This window comes from Hyla sarda, chromosome 2, assembly GCF_029499605.1.
Source record: "Hyla sarda isolate aHylSar1 chromosome 2, aHylSar1.hap1, whole genome shotgun sequence".
NCBI classification, from domain to species: Eukaryota; Metazoa; Chordata; class Amphibia; order Anura; family Hylidae; genus Hyla; species Hyla sarda.
In genome coordinates, this window is record NC_079190.1 from 336,776,639 (window position 1) to 336,798,717 (window position 22,079).

Sequence of the window (22,079 nt, forward strand, 5' to 3'; positions counted from 1 at the left end):
AAAAGTGAACAAAATAATGAATAAATAGTGTTGAGAAAAAATAATAAAAGAGTGTATATAATTGAATATCTTAATATTATAAGGTGCAAAAAGAGACTAGTACATTTAACTTAAGAAGGGGGACATGTCAAGCCGCTCATTCAGCCCAGCCGGGCCCTGAGCGCTACATCTGAGAATGTAACGTGTTTCACATTGAAGAAGGATATTCTCCCTATCTCCTCCTTGGTTAAGGACTGGATTTTTTTCTATTCCTCCGAAACGCAAAACATCTACATCGTTATTATGCATTTCGTGTAGATGTTTCGCTAAACGTGGGGGACCTGTTCCTCTGGAGACCGTGTATTTATGTTCGCGGAACCTAGCACAGAGTTTCTCTTGGTTTTGCCTATGTAGTATCTGTGACAAGGGCAGACTATGTAATAGACGACGAAGGTAGTTTTACATGTTATTAATTGTTTGACGGTAATAGAATAACCACCAAGGGTAAGGTGTTTAGCTCCTGTGTTAAATCTGCAAAATTTGCAGGACCCACAGCGATGATTGCCCACTGGGGAAAGATTCTGTAGCCAAGATTCGTTAAGGGATGAGGTATGTTGCTTAAGTTTGTCACCAATAGTATGGTTCTTCCGGTAGGTAATTAGAGGACATAGAGCTGTAACTTGTCTTAAGTCTTCATCAGTAGATAATATATGCCAATGGCGTCTGATGGTGGAATTTATGATATCGTTCATTTGAGTATTCTTAAATGAAAATGTAAACCTACGTTCTGTATCCTGGTTATTGTTTTTTTTTGGGTCTATTATATTGTATTAAATCATTTCTGTTCATTTTTTCAACTTTATTGAACGCTGTCTGAATGATATTGATAGGGTATCCGCGAGCTAGCAAATGCTTTTGTAGATCTTCTGCTTGCGCTAGATATGAAACATGCTCACTGTTTAGCCTTTTTAGACGCATGAATTGACTCAGGGGAATGGCACGCTTGGTGTGTGCAGGATGCGAACTCTTGAAATGAAGTAAGCTATTACGGGCTATTTCTTTCCTATAGCCCTCCGTGTGTAGGCCTTGCGGTGTTTTGATGATCCTAATGTCAAGGAAATCCAGATGACTCTGACAGAAGACAGATGTAAACCGCATGTTCATAGTGTTAGTATTCAAATAACTGACAAAACCATTAAAACGCTCTTCAGATCCTTCCCAAAGGAGTAACACGTCGTCTATGTAACGCTTGTATCCTTTAATATTACTGACATAGATGTTGTTAGTCGAGAATATATAATTATATTCAAATACTGCAAGAAAGATATTTGCGAAGGTAAAGGAGACCGATGTACCCATTGCAGTTCCTGTCCTTTGGCGGAACCACTGGTTCTCGTACTGGAAGTAATTATTCCCTAGGATGATGGTTATTGCTTCGGATATGAAGTTGATAAAAGTTGAGGATTTCCCTGCTTGTCTGAGGAAGAACCTGACAGCCTGTACACCCGCACAAATAGGGATGCGAGTGTACAGGCTCTCAACGTCTATACTGGTAAGATGGTAATGATTAGTCCAGGTGACATTCTGTAGATATTGAAGGACGGCGCCGGAGTCTTTTAAATATGAAGGAATGGAGGGTAGAAGGGGCCGTAATAACCACTCTATATATTTTGACAGATGCTCCATCGCGGAACCGATCCCCGCGACGATAGGTTGCCCGGGGGGATCGGTCCGCGACTTGTGGACCTTCGGCAAAATATACCATTTAGGTTTCTTAGGTGCGACGGGTATCAACCGTTCTGCAGTGGAGTGATTTAAGACCCCCATTTCAACGGCTCGACGAAGAAAAGATCGGAGCGTGTCCGATCCCTATTGGTGCGGGTGTACAGGCTGTCAGGTTCTTCCTCAGACAAGCAGGGAAATCCTTAACTTTTATCAACTTCATATCCGAAGCAATAACCATCATCCTAGAGAATAATTACTTCCAGTACGAGAACCAGTGGTTCCGCCAAAGGACGGGAACTGCAATGGGTACATCGGTCTCCTTTACCTTCGCAAATATCTTTCTTGCAGTATTTGAATATAATTATATATTCTCGACTAACAACATCTATGTCAGTAATATTAAAGGATACAAGTGTTACATAGACGACGTGTTACTCCTTTGGGAAGGATCTGAAGAGCGTTTTAATGGTTTTGTCAGTTATTTGAATACTAACACTATGAACATGCGGTTTACATCTGTCTTTTGTCAGAGTCATCTGGATTTCCTTGACATTAGGATCATCAAAACACCTCAAGGCCTACACACGGAGGGCTATAGGAAAGAAATAGCCCGTAATAGCTTACTTCATTTCAAGAGTTCGCATCCTGCACACACCAAGCGTGCCATTCCCCTGAGTCAATTCATGCATCTAAAAAGGCTAAACAGTGAGCATGTTTCCTATCTAGCGCAAGCAGAAGATCTACAAAAGCATTTGCTAGCTCGCGGATACCCTATCAATATCATTCAGACAGCGTTCAATAAAGTTGAAAAAATGAACAGAAATGATTTACTACAATATAATAGACCAAAAAAAAAAAACAATAACCAGGATACAGAACGTAGGTTTACATTTTCATTTAAGAATACTCAAATGAACGATATCATAAATTCCACCATCAGACGCCATTGGCATATATTATCTACTGATGAAGACTTAAGACAAGTTACAGCTCCATGTCCTCTAATTACCTAACGGAAGAACCATACTATTGGTGACAAACTTAAGCAACATACCTCATCCCTTAACGAATCTTGGCTACAGAATCTTTCCCCAGTGGGCAATCATCGCTGTGGGTCCTGCAAATTTTGCAGATTTAACACAAGAGCTAAACACCATACCCTTGGTGGTTATTCTATTACCGTCAAACAATTAATTACATGTAAAACTACCTTCGTCGTCTATTACATAGTCTGCCCTTGTCACAGATACTACATAGGCAAAACCAAGAGACAACTCTGTGCTAGGTTCCGCGAACATAAATACACGGTCTCCAGAGGAACAGGTCCCCCACGTTTAGCGAAACATCTACACGAAATGCATAATAACGATGTAGATGTTTTGCGTTTCGGAGGAATAGAACAAATTCCAGTCCTTAACCAAGGAGGAGATAGGGAGAATATCCTTCTTCAATGTGAAACACGTTACATTCTCAGATGTAGTGCTCAGGGCCCGGCTGGGCTGAATGAGCGGCTTGACATGTCCCCCTTCTTAAGTTAAATGTACTAGTCTCTTTTTGCACCTTATAATATTAAGATATTCAATTATATACACTCTTTTATTATTTTTCTCAACACTATTTATTAATTATTTTGCTCACTTTTCGGGTCTAACTACTCTCTGCTATTATGGTCTATACTTTTATTATAGTTATCACTATTTATGCATAGTTCCCACTAATAGCTCTATTCTTTATTATTTGGCAATGGAGTTTACTTCTTTTACCTTCGATTCACCTTCGCCTTTTTGGACCTTCTTTTTGATCCATACACTGACCCATAGTTTATACGTTTCTATGGTTACTCACGTTATCCACGGATTTCCATAAAAGGGCAACGCTATGACGTGTACGTTGAGGCCGGAAGAAGGACGTTCCTACGTCCGAAACAGGCGGTGTAGCCTCTGAGAGCCCTTACCGTCTCTGTCTATGCCGTGGTGATCCCGGACCTCGGGCCTGCAGCTGTTTACCCGCGGTGAGTGCACGCTACCTTTTTTCATTGTATTGTTTGATACTTTATCTAGTGTGTGCACCCCGCAGGTGCTGCGTTGTTACTTATCGGGTCCGGAGGCTGCCAGTGTACACCAGCGGTATTGTATATCTGCATGCTTAGCTGCACAGTGTGCTCTCTCCTCTTCCAGTGGCTTTAGATTTGTAAATTACTTCTATTAAAAAATCCAAATCCTTCCAGGACTTATTAGCTGCTAAATACTACAGAAGAAATTATTTTCTTTTTGGAACACAGAGGTCTCTGCTGACATCTCTGTCCATTTTATGAACTGACCAGACCAGCATATGTTTGCTATGGGGATTTTCTCCTACTCTGGACAGTTCTTAAAATGGACAGAGATGTCAGCAGAGCGCACTGTGCTCGTGATTCAGCAGAGAGCTCTGTGTTCCGAAAACAATTTCTTCTGTAGTGTTCAGCAGCTAGTAAGTCCTGGAAGGATTAAGATTTTTTAATAGAAGTAATTTACAAATCTGTTTCACTTTCTGGCACCAGTTGATAAAAAAATAAATAAAAATAAAGTTTTCCACCGGAGTACCCCTTTAACCCCTTAAGGACCCGGGCTTTTTCCGTTCTTTCATTTTCAATTTTTCCTCCTTAACTTTAAAAAATCATAACTCTTAAAAATTTTCACCTAAAATGATATATAATGGCTTATGTTTTGCATCACTAATTCTACTTTGTAATGACATTAGTCATTTTACCCAAAAATCTACGGTGAAAAGGGAAAAAAAATCAATGTGTGACAAAATTGATGAAAAAACACTATTTTGTAAGTTTTGGGGGCTTCTGTTTTTACGCAGTACATTTTTTGTCAAAAATGATACCTTATGTTTATTCTGTAGGTCCATACGGTTAAAATGATACCCTACTTGTATAGGTTTGAATTTGTATCACTTCCGAAAAAAATCATGAATACATGCAGGAAAATTTATACGTTTAAAATGGTCATCTTTTGACCCTTATAACTTTTTTATTTTTCTGTGTTCAGGGCGCTTTGAGGACTCATTTTTTGGGCCGTCATCTGAAGTTTTTAGCGGTACCATTTTTGTTCTGATTAGACTTTTTGATCACTTTTTATTCACTTTTTTGTGGTATAAAAAGTGATCAAAAATGCGCTATTTTGGACTTTGGAATTTTTTTGCGCGTACGCCATTGAACGAGCGGTTTAAAAAGCGGTATATTTTTATAATTCGGACATTTCCACACGCGGCGATACCACATATGTTTATTTTTATTATTATTTACATAATGTTTTTTTTATTTTTGGAAATGCCGGGTGATTCAAACTTTTATTAGGGGAAGGGATAATTGAAAGGGTTAATGATTTTTTTTACACTTTTCTTATGCAATATTATAGCTCCTATAGGGGGCTATAACATTGCATGTACTGATCTTTTACACTGATTGATCCATCTCCATAGGAATGGATCAATCAGTGTTTTCGGCGATTGAATGCTCAAGCCTGGATCTCAGGCTTGAAGCATTCATTCGGCGATCGGACAGCGCAGGAGAAGGTAAGAAGACTTCCTCCTGTGCTACAGCTGTTCGGGATGCCGCGATTATACCGCGGCGATCCCGAACAGCTCCCTGAGCTAACCGGCAACTTTCACTTTCGTTTTTAGCCACGCGGCTCAGCTTTGAGCGCACGGCTAAAGGGTTAATAGCGCGCGGCACAGCGATTCACTATGACGCCGGGCCCGCCGCGATATGATGCGGGGTCACCGTGTGACCCCGCGTTATATCGCAGGACCGGGACCCAGGACGTACCCATACGTCCTGGGTCCTTAAGAGGTTAAACAACACAATGTAACTCCAAGTGAATCACACTGTCCACTCAGGAAGCAACACTAATTGACAATCATTTTCACATGTTGTTGTGCAAATGGAACAGACAACAGGTGGAAATTATAGGCAATTAGCAAGACACCCCCAATAAAGGAGTGGTTCTGCAGGTGGTAACCACAGACCACTTCTCAGTTCCTATGCTTCTTGGCTGACGTTTTGGTCACTTTTGAATGCTGGCGGTGCTTTCACTCTAGTGGTAGCATGAGACGGAGTCTACAACCAACACAAGTGGCTCATGTAGTGCAGCTCATCCAGGATGACACATCAATGAGAGCTGTAGCAAGAAGGTTTGCTGTGTCTGTCAGCGTAGTGTCCAGAGCATGGAGGCACTACCAGGAGACAGGCCAGTACATCAGGAGACGTGGAGTAGGCTGTAGGAGGGCAACAACCCAGCGGCAGGACCGCTATCTCCACCTTTGTGCAAGGAGGAGCACTGCCAGAGCACTGCAAAATGACCACCAGCAGGCCACAAATGTGCATGTGTCCACTCAAACGGTCAGAAACAGACTCCGCACCGGCCGCACCGGGCGCAACATCTGGGGGGGGGCACACTCGCACTCGCAGCTCTCTGCCCCTGCCTGGCTCACTCACTCTCTCTGCAGTGCTGGCTGTGCGAATCCGATCCGAGCCGCCGGGTCGCCGCCCACTGTGGAGGCAGTGGCGGATCCAGGGGGGGGGGGCAACGGGGCAATTGCCCCCCCCCCCCCCCCCCCCCCCCCGAGATTGCTGCCCCTCTTCCTGAACTATCGCATGGTGGAGCGGGAGCTGTCCCGCTCCACCACCCCTTTCTCACGCCCGTCACCTTGCTATCACACGCCACGGCTGCTCCATTCCTGCAGTCAGTGAGAGCCAATCACGGCAGGCCGGCGCGATGATATCACATCATCGTGCTGGCGCCCGGAGATCACGTCCCCGCGGCTCTCACTGACTGCAGGAATGGAGCAGCTGCAGCGTGGGAGAAAGGTGACGGGCGTAAGAAAGGGGAGGGGGGAGCAAATTATAAGTGAGAGGGGCAAATGATGAGTAAGGGGCACATGTCAGGGGGGCATTATATGTGGGGGCACATGACAGGACCCCCCCTGTCATATGCCCCTCATATATAATACCCCATGTCCTGTGCCCCTCACAGAGAATGTCCCCCCTGACATGTGCCCTTCACATATAATTCCCCCTGTCCTGCCCCCTCAGGGGGCATTATATGTGAGGGGCACATGTCAGGGGGGCATTATATGTGAGGGGCACAGGACATGGGACATTATATGTGAGGGGCACAGTACAGGGGACATTATAAATCAGGGTCACATGTCAGGGGAGCATTATATGTGGGGGCACATGACAGGGGCCCATATAATGCACATATAATGCCCCCCTGACATTTGCCGCTTACTTATAATACCCAAAGTCATGTGCCTTGGATCATCTCCAGGGTATGGTTCCATTTTGATGTTTAGTTTTTGTTCTTGATATTTTTTGTTGTTTACGATGGTTGTGAGACGACATATAATAGCATGGCCCATGCTAGGTTACTACATTTGTAGATTTGTATTCATAGTCCTGCTGAAAATGTGGAGAATGTGTAATGCATGTTCGCACTCAATAAAGTGTTTGAAAATAAACTTGTATTTAGATGCATTTTACTTAATTACATCAGTATTTTCATAACAAACAATACATGTGCTTAGAGAGTAAGGGCTTCTTTAACTAATCTAGTGGAAGAGACTCGAGTGCTAAAATCCACGGGTTAGGGGGCGCAAATTACTTTCCTTGCCCTGGGTGCTGACAACCCACGCTACACCACTGCTCACAAGGGGTCTGAGGACCTCATCTTGGAAATGCCACCCCACACCATTACTGACCCACCACCAAACAGGTCATGCTGGAGGATGTGACAGGCAGCAGAACTTTCTCCACGGCATCTCCAGACTCTGTCATGTCTGTCACATGTGCTCAGTGTGAACCTGTTTTCATCTGTGAAGAGCACAGGGCGCCAGTGGCGAATTTGCCAATCTTGGTGTTCTCTGGCAAATTGCCAAACGTCCTGCATGATGTTGGGCTGTAAGCACAACCCCAACCTGAGGACGTCAGGCCCTCATGGTGTCTGTTTCTGACCGGTTGAGTGGACACATGCACATTTGAGGCCTGCTGGAGGTCATTTTGCAGGACTCTGTCAGTGCTCCTTCTGCTCCTCCTTGTACAAAGGCGGAGGTAGCTGGGTTGTTGCCCTCCTATGGCCTCCTCCATGTCTCCTGATGTACTGGTAGCACCTCCATGCTCTGGACACTACGCTGATGGACACAGCAAACCTTCTTGCCACAGCTCGTATTGATGTGCCATCCAGGATAAGCTGCACTACCTGAGCCACTTGTGTGGGTTGTAGACTCCGTCTCATACTACCACTAGAGTGAAAGCACCGCCAGCATTCAAAAGTGACCAAAACATCAGCCAGAAAGCAAAGGAACTGAGAAGTGTGGTCTGTGGTCACCACCTGCAGAGCCATTCCTTTATTGGGGGGTGTCTTGCTAATTCCCTATAATTTCCACCTGTTGTCTGTTCCATTTGCACAACATCATGTGAAATTGATTGTCAATCAGTGTTGCTTCCTGAGTGGACAGTGGGATTTCACAGAAGTGTGATTGACTTGCAGTTACATTGTGTTGTTTAAGGGTTCCCTTTATGTTTTTTGAGCAGTGTACATGGCCATTCTTAGGTTTGGCCTAGAAAGGAGCAGTGGAGCCATCTCTGTCATCAGATTGGGGCAGGCTGAGGTCATAACGATGAGCCACGTGGCTCTGGGATTGGTACACAAAGAGCACGTTGTAGGCCCACAAGTGCGGGCTTTAACTTCTCCAGAGCAGAACGCTTTAGATCTCGCTAGGACACACCCCCTGATAGGACACATGGACAGTCTCCGCCCCGCCCTTTATTAGCAGCGTTCTAGGCGCTGCTCGGTAATTACACGACGATTCCGGAGAACGCTCCGTGTAGATCTATATAAACACTGCGTCCTGACAGTCCACGCCCCCTTCTTCTCTGACGTAACATTGCAGGCCAGAGGCGACGTATAATACGGGGACCAATCAGAGCCGTTCTCTGCAGCCGAGCCTCCCTGATGCTGGCCAATGGCCGTGCACGGCTGCTGCTCGAGCCTTCCCTAGTCATGTGAGTGCTGAATGCCAGCATGGAAGACAGGAGCTGCGGCAGCGCCATGCGGGCCCGGGGGTAACACGGGGGACCGCGCTGTAGGACAGGTGAGACGCTCTCCCTTAGTCCTCGTTCACATGCACTGCGGCTGCGGACGGGACTTGGCTTCAGCTTTGTGTGTTTTGCAAAGTTTCCTTGTGTGTGCAAAGTTGACGTGTTGACATGTTGTGCGGGGCGTGCATGCATGTGCGCGTCCACGACCACCATACGTAAGTGTACATGAGGGCGTGTGCACTCGGGCAGTGTGTATGAGGGGCAGAGCTATGGCGCGCACATGTATTCCTAGTGCGGGTCAGTCACGGCACCGAGGCTGTCATGGCTTCTGCCTTGTGCTGACCTTCCTGTAGTGCTGGCCGCAGCTCCGGGCTGTCACACCCGAGCAGGAGGTGGGTGTGTCCCCACAGCTCGCACGCTACTCCTCGGAGACGGATCCAGCCTGATCACGGACCAAACTAGAACCCCAAGACCTGGAACAGCAACAGAAGTAGTTCCAATGGAAGGTGTGCAGAATATAGCTGACGATCCATCCGCATAGTAGTCACCAACTCCTTTCTTACACTTGGGCGAACCCCTCCGCCTCCTGTTAGATCCTTCTCTTCATTTTAAGACCAGGTTAACTTTTGCATACGATGATAAAGTTTAATTACCCCTGACCATTTCCATGATTTACACTTATAAATAATTCCATGTTTTGCAATTTAATTTTGAGCTGTCAGACATGTGAAATACACAGTAATATTTTAGTAGTGAAATGATTTATGGTTTATTGCAAGTGCATCAAAACAATCGTAGACAGGTGCATACATTCGGGCACCCTTGTCATTTTGTAGATTTGAATACCTGTAACTACCAAGCACTGATTCATTGCCACACACAATTGGTTTGGTGAGTTCATGAAGCCTTGAACTTCATAGACAGGTGCATCTAGTCATGAGAAAAGGGATTTAAAAGGGGTACTCTGGCCCTAAGACACCTTATCCCCTATCCCTTGGGACCCCCGCAATCTCGCATGCAGCACCCACCTGTGGGAGCTGCATGCAGTGCTGCAGCCTTCGAGTCTGCCGTGTTATGACTTCGGGGCCGGAGTATCGTGATGTCACGCCCCACCCCTGTAATGCAAGTCTATGGGAGGGGGTGTGACAATGTGATGGGATGCTCCTTTAAACTCACCTGAGACAAGTAACAGTTGTGGGCAATATAAAAATCACACATGAAAGCAAACAAAAAGAAGAGAAGTTCACTTAGTCTTTGCATTGTGTGTGCCACACTAAGTATGGACAACAGAAGGAGGAGAAGAGAACTGTCTGAGGACTTGTGAACCAAAATTGTGGAAAAATATCAACAATCTCAGGGTTACAAGTCCATCTCCAGAGATCTAGATTTGCCTTTGCCCACATTGCACAACATTCTCAAGAGGTTTGCAACCCATGGCACTGTAGCTAATCTCCCTAGTCGTGGACTGAAGAGGAAAATTTATGAAAGGTGTCAACGCAGGATAATCCGGATGGTGGATAAACATCCCCAAACAAGTTCCAAAGATAGTCAAGCTGTCCTGCAGGATCAGGGAGCATCAGTGTCAGTGCGAACTGTCAACATTTAAATGAAATGAAATGCTATGGCAGGAGACCCAGGAGGAACCCACTGCTAACATAGAGACATAAAAAAAGCAAGACTACATTTTGCCAAAATGAACTTGAGTAAGCCAAAATCATTCTGGGAAAACGTCTTGTGGACAGATGAGACCAAGATGGAGCTTTTTGGTAAAGCACATCATTCTACTGTTTACCGAAAATGGAATGATGCCTACAAAGAAAAGAACACAGTACCTACAGTGACATATGGTGGAGGTTCAATGATGTTTTGGGGTTGTTTTTCTGCCTCTGGCACTGGGTGCCTTAAATGTGTGAAAGGAATCATGAAATCTGAGGATTACCAGTGGATTTTGGGTCGCACTGTACAGTCCAGTGTCAGAAAGCTGGGTTTGCGCCAAGATCTTGGGTCTTCCAGCAGGTCAATGACCCCAAACATACCTCAAAAACCACCAAGAAATTGATGGCAACAAAGCGCTGGAGAGTTCTGAAGTGGCCAGCAATGAGTCCAGATCCAAATCCCATTGAACACCTGTGGAGAGATCTTAAAATTGCTGTTGGGAAAAGGCGCCCTTCCAATAAGAGAGACCTGGAGCAGTTTGCAAAGGAAGAGTGGTCCAACATTCCGGCTGAGAGGTGTAAGAAGCTTATTGATGGTTATAGGAAGGGACTGATTTCAGTTATTTTTCCAAAGAGTGTGCAACCAAATATGAAGTTAAGGGGGCCAATAATTTTGTCCAGCCCAATTTTGGAGTTCGGTGTGACATTATGTCCAATTTGTATATTTTTTATTTTATTTTATTTTTTGTTCCAATACACACAAAGGGAATACACATGTGTATAACAGAATGTGTTACTGCAATCCTTTTCTGTGAGAAATACTTCATTTTCTTGAAGACCACCGATGAAGGGATTGACAGGCGGTGATGATGAAGGGGGGGGGGATGATGTATTTCCCACCCTAGGCTTATAGTCGAGTCAAAACCATTTTATTTATTTATTTTTTTTGGGGGGGGGGGAAATATTAGGGGCCTCGGCTTATATTCGGTTCGGCTTATACTCAATTATATACAGTGAATGACAGAAATGAATAATTGTTTGACTTTTATATTTTCTTAATACCTGTTTTGTTGAGTCACATCTAGTCTGTTACCCTGGCTATGCCAATAATAGAACAGAGCTGTGTCATGTAGTATATAGCATACAGTAAGCAGCTGGTATGAATGAGGGCATGTTTGGACTCTAGTCACATGACAGAGTTACAAGAAACTTGCTTATGCCAAAATTGGCAGCCAGATCCAGTCTGTGCACGTATCCCTTGTACACACCATAGGCTGCACTAGAGAAATATCAGTTACCGGACTTGAATGTTTATTCCTTTTGCTGGGTTATGTTAAAGGGGTATTCCCTTATCATAACGTAATGACATAATATGAGACCCATACTGATCCTATAAAAGAAAGTATTTCTTCACAATCTTCCCTTTCACAGCAGATCCTGGTTACCCAAGGAATGAGGCCAGCTTTGGTTGTTGGGAGCACAGCTGGAGGCACACTGGTTGTGAAACCCTGATCTAGGTAGATACAGCATGTGTGCTCATAGCATCTGTATATCAGCTTATATTAGTAATTGCTACTCTTCTACCTGTTCACCGGTACTAACTGGTGTAAGGACTATTTTTACAAGACAGATTTTAGAATCCAGCAGAAAAATTCAACACTGCTGCACAGAATTTCTGCAGTGGAAACTCTGCTGTGGAAACCCAAATGCTGGACTCCACAGAAAGGATAGCTTGCAGCGGGATCTGCTCGGAAATGCATTGCCGTCTATGAAGACGGTGCATTTCCAAGCTGTACTGGCGACAACTGATGTTGGTGCCTGCCGCACATGAAATGTCTGCCTGGAACTGTTCTGAGCGGCCGTTCCACTGTGTGAAAGGGCCCTTAGTCTTACCCAGTTCCCAGATCTGAGTTCTAACTGTTTAAAAAGTAGTGGCCTGTGTTTTAGTAAGATGAAAATGCTCATAAGGTAATTCTTAGACAGCAGGGCAGTGATGAGGTTTTCTTCCCATCACCATTTATAGGATCGGTATTCCATCATAGAAGAGGGAAAAAGATTGTTTGTTTGGGTTGATGCTAATCACAAAAGCCCAAATCCTATACATACAGAAAACATGCACCCTAAGGGTACATTCCCACACAGCGTATTTGCTGCTGCATATTTTATTTTCTCTGAAGTCAATGGCTAGGAAAATACGCAGCAAAATACGCCATGTGGTAATGCACCCTAAAACTGTCTAGGTAGAGAATTGGATGCTCTTCACCTATTATCTGCACAGGGATTCTTCACCTTTTTGTTTCTTGGTCCACAAGACATATTTATATTTTCCTTTCGGTTGTGGATCTCTCCCCTATCACAGTTCTAATAATATTGCTACTTTTGGGATGAATATTTAAAGAAAAGTTGTGAAGGAGCTGAACATTCTTCACCAGGTGGGTCCCAGCAGCTAATGCCGTACATCACAATCAGGCTGATGTTCAGCATTAACAGAAGGAAAGGGGAGTGAATAAAACTTAAAAGGGGTATTCCGCTGCTCAGAGCCGGCGACGGGAGCTCGTGACGTCATAGCCCCTCGTGATATCATGCCCCCACCCCCTCAATGCAAGTCCATGGGAGGGGGTGTGGCAGATGTCATGCCCCCTACCATAGACTTGCATTGAGGAGGCGGGGCATGATGTCTCGAGCTCTCGGGACTAAGCATTCGGAACATTTTTGTTCGAAACGCTGAGCAGCAGAGTACCCCTTTTTAATATAGTGCTTTTAAAAAATACTAATACTACAAGTGAATGTGCCGTGGAATCATTGATGTGGGTTTCCCACCTATAAAGAGACTCTAAATGATATAGGACTCACTGTTAAATGCAAAAAACTGTGCCTGGTTACACCATATATCACTAGCTTTCCCATAAAGTAATCCCTAGTCTTGCCCTATGTCTGGCATTAACCCTTTTAGATGCTGTGATCAAGGTTTGTTGCGGCATCTAAAAGCATTAAAGGCAGTCCAGACATTCTGAGAGTTGTAGTTTTGCTATAGCTTGATGAACAAAGGTTGGAAAACACTGTCCTAAGTAATACTAGGGGGTGGGAGGAGGAAAGTATAATTTAAAAAAAAAAAAAAAAAACTGTTGCTCACCCAGCCCTGGTCCCGTAGGTCTGCCGCAGATTCCGTGCATTCTGGGTATCTTCTCTGTGCTCTGGCCAATCAGCTGGTTCCAGGACCTTTTTTGTAGCTCAGCCAATCAGTGGCTGCAGCGATGTCATGCCAGTGATTTGCTGAGCAGGAAGGTCCTGTAAGTCCCATAAGACAGTGGACTGCATGGAGGAGAACATGACATATGGGGGAGAGATGTGACATTGGGGGATGTAAAAAGGTGATGTGTAATGGGGATGCGGACATGAAATGGGGGGGGGGGGTGAACATAAAAATTGGTGTACAGAAATGAAGTGGGGAATGGACATGCAATGGGATAGACATGAAATGGGTGAATATTGGACTTGAGGAATTTTACCTTTTTTTTTTTTTTTTTTTTTTTTTTTTTTTTTTTTTAATATATGGCAATTGGAAGTGATGCTGTCATTTGACATGTCCTCTGCTGGTTGAATTTACAGCCTTGTAGCCTATCTCAGCTGTTGGATGGAGGAATAGCGAGCTGTATCCTCATCTCTATCAAATGGATCCAAATGACCTGCTGCCATAGTGTTTAGCTGTATTGGCTGAGTAGTATTAGCTTTATGGTACACTAGCAGTGCTGCAGCCAAATCAAATGTTAGAGACCTACCAGTAAAAAAATATGAAAGAGCAGCATTCTGTTTTGCATTGTATACGGTAGTTCTAAAAAAACTTTGCTACAAGTAGAAACTGGGGACACTAAAGAACTTTTTTTATTTTTATTGTGGTTTTGGAAATTCCTGTGGCTTTTACTGTTCGCTTTTTTTTTTTTTTTTTTTTTTCCCCCCTTTAGGAAGCAGTGTTAAGAAATATTTCTAACACAGCTTCTATGAATTATCACAACTTCTTAAAAAAATAAAAAAAAATAAAAATAAAAAAATATGCAGCAGCTTTTCCTTTTTTATTGTACTCCTGTTCACTTCAAATAGCAGTTGAAACACACAAAACAATGATAGATGTAGAAGTTCCCTTCTAGGCATTAAGGGGTCCATCATAAGGTGATTTTAGTATGTATCTGCCAGACAGTAATGGGCATGCTTAGAAATGATCTTGTCTTGGGGTTAAATGGCTATGTTGTGAGATTACCATAACTCCTTGGCTATCTTTTTGTAAACTAGGTACTTCCCGTTGCAGTTTGTTCTCTCAAACTACACATCCAATAGTTCCTGGTTTGTAAATGTGAGGTCACTTTCCTTCCTCCCACCCATGGAAGCACAAATGAGTTGCAATCCATTCAAAAGACCAGTGTTTTCTAAATAATTTATTTCCCACCCAGCAAGTGTTCCATCCATTGAAGCAGTACAAGCTCCCTTTGTACACCTGACTAGTGATGTCATGTCTCGACGCACTGCAACCTGGGAAAACCTGATACCTGAGTAATTTTGTATGCTTTTAAAAATAAATATTGGGGCGAAAATCACAGAAGTGCAAGACCACCATCACACACAGGTACAGACACTATATTATGAACTACACTAACTTTACAGCCCCTGTAGCATAGTCCAAAAAAAAATCCTGGAATACCCCATTTAAAGAGAATCTGACGTGATTGGTAGGTGTGATAACACATTTCCTCAGTATCATAAGGGTTAATTGGTTGTGGTTATTTGAGCACACATTTATGGAGCCACTTCCTGAGGTTCCAGGATGTTAGATATAATAACTCTTGACATGCTGCAGCCATGCAGGTGGACGATGATTCTTACATGTGATCCTTCAGAACTTTCAATTTCAGGGTTATTTCAGTTCAGGCAAATAATGTTCCTTATATGTGCATGATGCAACAAGTTTGCTCCTGTAGTTATGCAGCACATTGCTGAACATGGGGGAGATTTATCAAAACCTGTGTAGAGGAAGTGGTGCAGTTGCCCATAGCAACCAATCAGATGAATTTTCAGAGCCTTTTTTTTTTTTTTAAATGAAAGCAATCTGAGGGGAGGAGGAGAGGTAGTAGGGGAGGTTTGGTAAATAATGTGGGAGAGGAGAGGGGGTTTAGGGCAAAATATAATGACATGGGGGTATAATGACACGGGGCATAGGGGGGAGAGAGAATATGACACAGAAGTCATCAAAGGGGGTATAATGGCACGGGCATCAGAAGGGGGAATATAATTGCACAAGGGGGCCCTACTTGATCCCTACCTGATAAAGGAACATACTTACCTGAAGGAGGGGGGGGGGGGACTACTTAAAGGAATACTGTAGTGCAAAATAACTTATCCTCATAAGTGATAGATCACGGGGGTCTGACCACTGGGACCCCCCCCCTCCCCATCTCTTGTATGAGGCCCCAGCAATCAGCATGAAGGGAATGTTCCGTCCCCACATGACAGGGCGACTGAAATGCCCCCTCCATGTATCTCTACGGGATACATGTGGGGGGGTGGTGGAGGCCGCGTCGGCCGCCGTGTCATGCGTACAAGCCCCCTTCCTGCCGGGGCATCTTACAAGAGATCAGGGGGTGGGTTTCCCAGTGGTCGTGATAAGTTATTTTGCACTGCAGTATTCCTTTAATGGGGCGGACTTGCTTATCAGGAACCCTATCCATCTAATGGGGTGACATACTGGTCTGCCTATCAAGTTTTTATTAATAAAGACATGATTTACATACTAGTTTGGTTAAAATTATTTTGCACCATGACAAGTGGATCGTTATGAGGGACAAGTAGATTCTGCTCCGTTTTGGTCCCTTGGACATTTATTAAATTTTTATTTTTTTTTACAATTTCCACACCCCTGTATACTAACAAATTGAAGCAAACTGATGCAAAAGGATGTCATTAAGGCTAGGTTCAGACTACGGAATTTCCGGCAGAATTTTCGCTTTGAAATTTCCGGCAGAAATTCCACTTACTATAATGCATAGTGTAGTGAATGGTTTTCCGTTCACAAATTTACACTTTGGAATTTGTGAAGCGGAAAATCCGGATGAAAAATCCGCTAGAAAATTTCTGCCTGAAGAAAGGGGTTGCTCTTTCTTCAGGCTGAAATCCTAGCGGAACACATAGCAGTCTATAGGAGACTGCAGTGTCCGTGCGGTCCTAGCGCCGACTAATTCAGTCGGTGCAGGCGGAACTCTGAATCTCCGGGCGGAAATCTTCTGCCCGGAGATTCCGTAGTCTGAACCTAGCCTAAGTGGCATCCTGTTGCACCAGTTTTTAATCCGTTTATTTTCTATATTGTCTGGCTACTTCCTGGCTCCTCACACCTCTTCTGAGCTTGCTCAGAAGTAAAAACTGATCAATAATGGATTGGAAAAAATGTTGCAAATGGAGACATCAATTCGTTACCCATAGACTTCAATGTTAAACTTATATTCATTTCTATTCCCTTATTTTTGATGTGAGAAAAAATATTGCGTTCAATGTCGTGTTTTTGTTTTACCTGTCAAAAAAAAAAACTGAACAGGAAGCAAATAGGTGCTAACTGGTGATAAAGGATTGTAACAAAAAATGTAAATCTTATTGACATCAATGGGATTCTTTTACAGCAGTTTGCAAGGGATTGATAGTGTGCAATTATTAATGGGGGCAGACGGTAATGTAAACGAGCCCAAAGTCCAAATGCTGTCTGCAATTGTGGAGAACCTGTCACCAGTAGAGATGAGCGAACTTACAGTAAATTCGATTCGTCACGAACTTCTCGGCTCGGCAGTTGATGACTTATCCTGCATAAATTAGTTCAGATTTCAGGTGCTCCCGTGGGCTGGAAAAGGTGGATACAGTCCTAGGAGACTCTTTCCTAGGACTGTATCCACCTTTTCCAGCCCACTGGAGCACCTGAAAGCTGAACTAATTTATGCAGGATAAGTCATCAACTGCCGAGCCGAGAAGTTCGTGACGAATCGAATTTATTGTAAGTTTGCTTGTCTCTAGTCACCAGCATCATGTTATAGAGCATGAAGAGCTGAGCAGAATGTTATATATCATTGTGGGAGAAGATTGTTTAACTTTTTGTTTGAAATCTTTGTTCGTTGTATTAGGAGCCCAGTGGGCAGAAATGGGACCACCCATTGGACTCAAGAATAGAAGGATCAGAGCTATTAATAAATAAGTTAAAAGTCTTTTGCAAGAAATATATAATATATATCTCAATCTGCTTAGCTCTTCCTGCTCTATAAAATGTTGTTGGAAGACCAGACAACGTACAATTTGACAGGTTCCCTTCAAGGAAAACATGCAGCAGCCAAAGCTGATAGTGCCAGGTGTAACAGTGCTCTTCAGGCCCATATTCAATAACTAATTTCTGCAAGTATTCCACTTGCAGCAGGCTCCCATTAATTCCAGTGGTATTTTGCTACTCAGTTAACACCTATGGAAGTTCTGTATCTGAGCTTCTGTTGGAATAAATTGGAGAAGTCCTTACACTGTGCTGTAGTGAATGGGACAATTTAAATTAAAAAAAGACCGATATATGGAGGGTTATATTAAGCTAATACTTATAGATCACCATTTGGTGATCCAAAAATATCCCCTTTCCCATATATCAACATATATACAGTGTAAATCTTTGTTTCTGAGACACACAAGGTTAAAACATAGTGCTATCTATCCAATGCTACATTGTAATGACCTGATTCAATTTTTTTTTAACCACCTTAAGGACCACGGGCGTATGGGTACACCCTTGCTCGCTGGTACTTAAGGACCAAGGGTGTACCTGTACGCCCGTGGGAATTTCTGTCCCCACCGGGCGGGGACTGGACCAGGATGCCTGCTAAAATCATTCCAATGCCAACCGGGCGATCGCAGCAAATCGGCGGTGAATTCACACCGGCAATTTGCGGCGATTCTGGGTCATACGTGTCTCCGGTGACCCGGAAAATAAGGGGAATCATGGGTGTCTAAGACACCCCCGATCGCCCTGAAGGGATAGGAGTTAGGTGGCAGAGGTGCCACCCCTCCTATCCCTGCTATTGGTCAGTCAGAAGCGAGGGACCGATAGGGGGGGGAGGAGGGGTGTTTAAAATTTGGTTCCCCTGCTCTGCCCACCTACTGTAGTCCGGGCAGAGCAGGGGAACCGTCGGTGACTGTCGCGTGGGCGGCGACATGCGGCTGGCTCACTGGTGTAGACTACGGAAGCCGGTGAGTTGCCTACCAACATCTGGAGGGCTACAGTTTGGAGATCACTATGCAGTGGTCTCTAAACTGTGGCCCTCTAGATCTTGCAAAACTACAACTCCCAGCATGCCCAAACAGCTGTCTTGGCATGCTGGGAGTTATAGTTGCGTACCTCCAGCTGATGCATAACTACATCTCTTCGGCAATCAGTACATGCTGGGAGTTGTAGTTTTGCAACAGTTGGAGGCACACTGGTTGGGAAATACTGAGTTAGGTAACAGAACTTAACTGAAGGTTTTCCAACCAGTGTGCCTCCAGCTGTTGCAAAAGTACAACTCCCAGCATGCATGGTCTGTCAGTGCATGCTGGTAGTTGTTTTGCAACAGAGGGGTACATTCACACAGGCGGGTTTACAGTGAGTTTCCTGCTTAAAGTTTGAGCTGCGGCAAATTCTTAGCGAAACTCACCGTAACCCCCCGACCATGTGAATGTACCCAAAAAACACTACACTACACTTATCACATAATAACGGGTAAAACACTACATATATATCCCTCCCCCCAATAAAAATGAAAAACGTATCGTACGGCAGTGTTTCCAAAACACTGTTGTTGCAAAACAACAACTCCCAGCATTTCCGGACAGCCACTGACTGTCCAGGCATGCTGGGAGTTCAGCAACAGCTGGTGGCACCCTGTTCGGGAATCACTGGCGTAGAATATCCCTATATCCACCCCTATGCAATCCCTAATTTAGTCCTCAAATGCGCATTGCACTCTCTCACTTCGGAGCCCTGTCGTATTTCAAGTAAACAGTTAAGGGCCACATATGGGGTATTTCCGTACTCAGGAGGAATTGTACTACACATTTTGGGGGTCTTTTTCTCCTTTTACCCCTTATGAAAAGGAAAAGTTGGGGTCTACACTAGCCTGTTAGTGTAAAAAATGAAGACCCCCAAAATTTGTAACTCAATTTCTCCTGAGTATGGAAATACCCCATATGTGGGCGTAAAATGCTCTGCGGACGCACAACGAGGCTCAGGAGTGAGAGCGCACTATGTTCATTTGAGGCCTAAATTGGTGATTTGCAGAGGGGTGGCTGATTTTTTTTCACAAAAATGCTGGTCTTACCCTAAATTTTTCATTTTCACAAGAGAAAATAGGAAAAAAAAGCCCCCCAAAATTTGGAACCCCATTTCTTCTGAGTAAGAACATACCCCATATGTGGATGTAAAGTGCTCTGCAGGTGAACTACAATGCTCAGAAGAGAAGGAGCGTCATTGGGCTTTTGGAGAGAAAATGTGTCCGGAATTGAAGGCCACGTGTGTTTACAAAGCCCCCATAGTGCCAAAACAATGGATCCCCCCTCCCACATGTGACCCCATTTTGGAAACTACACCCCTCACATAATGTAATAAGGGGTGCAGTGAGCATTTACGCCCCACAGGTGTCTGACAGATTTTTGGAACAGTGGGTATTTACACGCCAGTGGGGTGTAAATGCTCACTGCGCCAGTTATTAAATTCTGTAAGGGGTGCAGTTTTCAAAATGGGGTCACGTGTGTGTGTGTGTGTGTGTGTGTGTGGGGGGGGGGGGGGGTCACTGTTCTGGCACCATGGGGGCTTTGTAAACGCACATGGCCCCCGACTTCCATTCCAAACAGATCCTCTCTCCAGAAGCTCAATGGCTCTCCTCCTCTTCTGAGCATTGTAGTTCGCCCGCAGAGCACTTGATGTCCACACATGGGCTATTTCCATACAAATTTTGGGGGGCATTTTCTCCTATTACCCCTTGTAAAAATTTAACATTTTGGGGAAAAACTGCATTTTAGTGACTTTTTTTTTATTTTTTTTCATTTATATATCAGACTTTAACAAAAAGTCGTCAAACACATGTGGGGTGTTAAGGCTCACTGTACCCCTTGTTACGTTCCTTGAGGGGTGTAGTTTACAAAATAGGCCATGTGGTGTGTTTTTTTTTTTTTTTTTTTTTCTGTTCTGGCACCATAGGGGCTTCTTTAACCCCTTAAGGACTCAGGGTTTTTCCGTTTTTGCACTTTCGTTTTTTCCTCCTTACCTTTTAAAAATCATAACCCTTTCAATTTTCCACCTAAAAATCCATATTATGGCTTATTTTTTGCGTCGCCAATTCTACTTTGCAGTGACATTAGTCATTTTACCCAAAAATGCACAGCGAAACGGAAAAAAAAATCATTGTGCGACAAAATCGAAAAAAAAACGCCATTTTGTAACTTTTGGGGGCTTTCGTTTCTACGCAGTGCATATTTCGGTAAAAATTACACCTTATCATTATTCTGTAGGTCCATACGGTTAAAATGATACCCTACTTATATAGGTTTGATTTTGTCGCACTTCTGGAAAAAATCATAACTACATGCAGGAAAATTTATACGTTTAAAAATGTCATCTTCTGACCCCTATAACTTTTTTATTTTTCCACGTATGGGGTGGTATGAGGACTCATTTTTTGCGCCGTGATCTGAAGTTTTTATCGGTATGATTTTTGTTTTGATCGGACTTTTTGATCACTTTTTATTCATTTTTTAATGATATAAAAAGTGACCAAAATACGCTTTTTTGGACTTTGGAATTTTTTTGCGCGTACGCCATTGACCGTACGGCTTAATTAATGATATATTTTTATAGTTCGGACATTTACGCACGCGGCGATACCACATATGTTTATTTTTTATTTTTTTTACACTGTTTTATTTTTTTATGGGAAAAGGGGGGTGATTCAAACTTTTATTAGGGAAGGGATTAAATGACCTTTATTAACACTTTTTTTTTTAACATTTTTTTTGCAGTGTTATAGGTCCCATAGGGACCTATAACACTGCACACACTGATCTCCTATGCTGATCACTGGCGTGCATTAACACGCCTGTGATCAGCATTATCGGCGCTTGACTGCTTCTGCCTGGATCTCAGGCACGGAGCAGTCATTTGTCGATCGGACACCGGGGAGGCAGGTAAGAGCCCTCCCGGTGTCCGATCAGCTGTTCGGGACGCCGCGATTTCACCGCGGCGGTCCCGAACAGCCGGGTCACTTTCACTTTCACTTTAGAAGCGGCGGTCAGCTTTGACCGCCGCTTCTAAAGGGTTAATACCGCACATCGCCGCGATCGGCGATGTGTGGTATTAGCCGCGGGTCCCGGCCGTTGATTAGCGCCGGGACCGACGCTTCATATCGCGGGAGCCGGCGCAGGACGTAAATATACGTCCTGCGTCGTTAAGGGGTTAAAGTTAGAAAAAATGCAAAATTTAAAAAAATATATTTTCATCACATTTTGGAATTTTTCCCCAAGAAATGATGCAGGTATAGACGAAAATTTACCACTGACATAAAGTAGAATATGTCCTGAAGAAACTTTCTCGGAATAAG

The 22,079-nt window shown here is 43.8% G+C and overlaps 1 protein-coding gene across 2 annotated transcripts in view; it reads left to right on the plus strand.

The window, feature by feature from the left end:
* The first annotated feature begins 8,683 nt into the window (after positions 1–8,683).
* The window catches only part of LOC130356460 (Krueppel-like factor 15), a 32,935-nt gene continuing 19,539 nt past the window's right edge, over positions 8,684–22,079 (plus strand). Inside the window, exon 1 of one of the 2 annotated variants that reach the window (XM_056558047.1) lies at positions 8,684–8,844. The gene's annotated coding sequence lies outside the window, so the exon portion shown is untranslated. Of the gene's footprint in view, positions 8,845–9,050; positions 9,298–22,079 lie in introns of those variants that run through there. The other variant, XM_056558049.1, reaches the window with a different exon arrangement.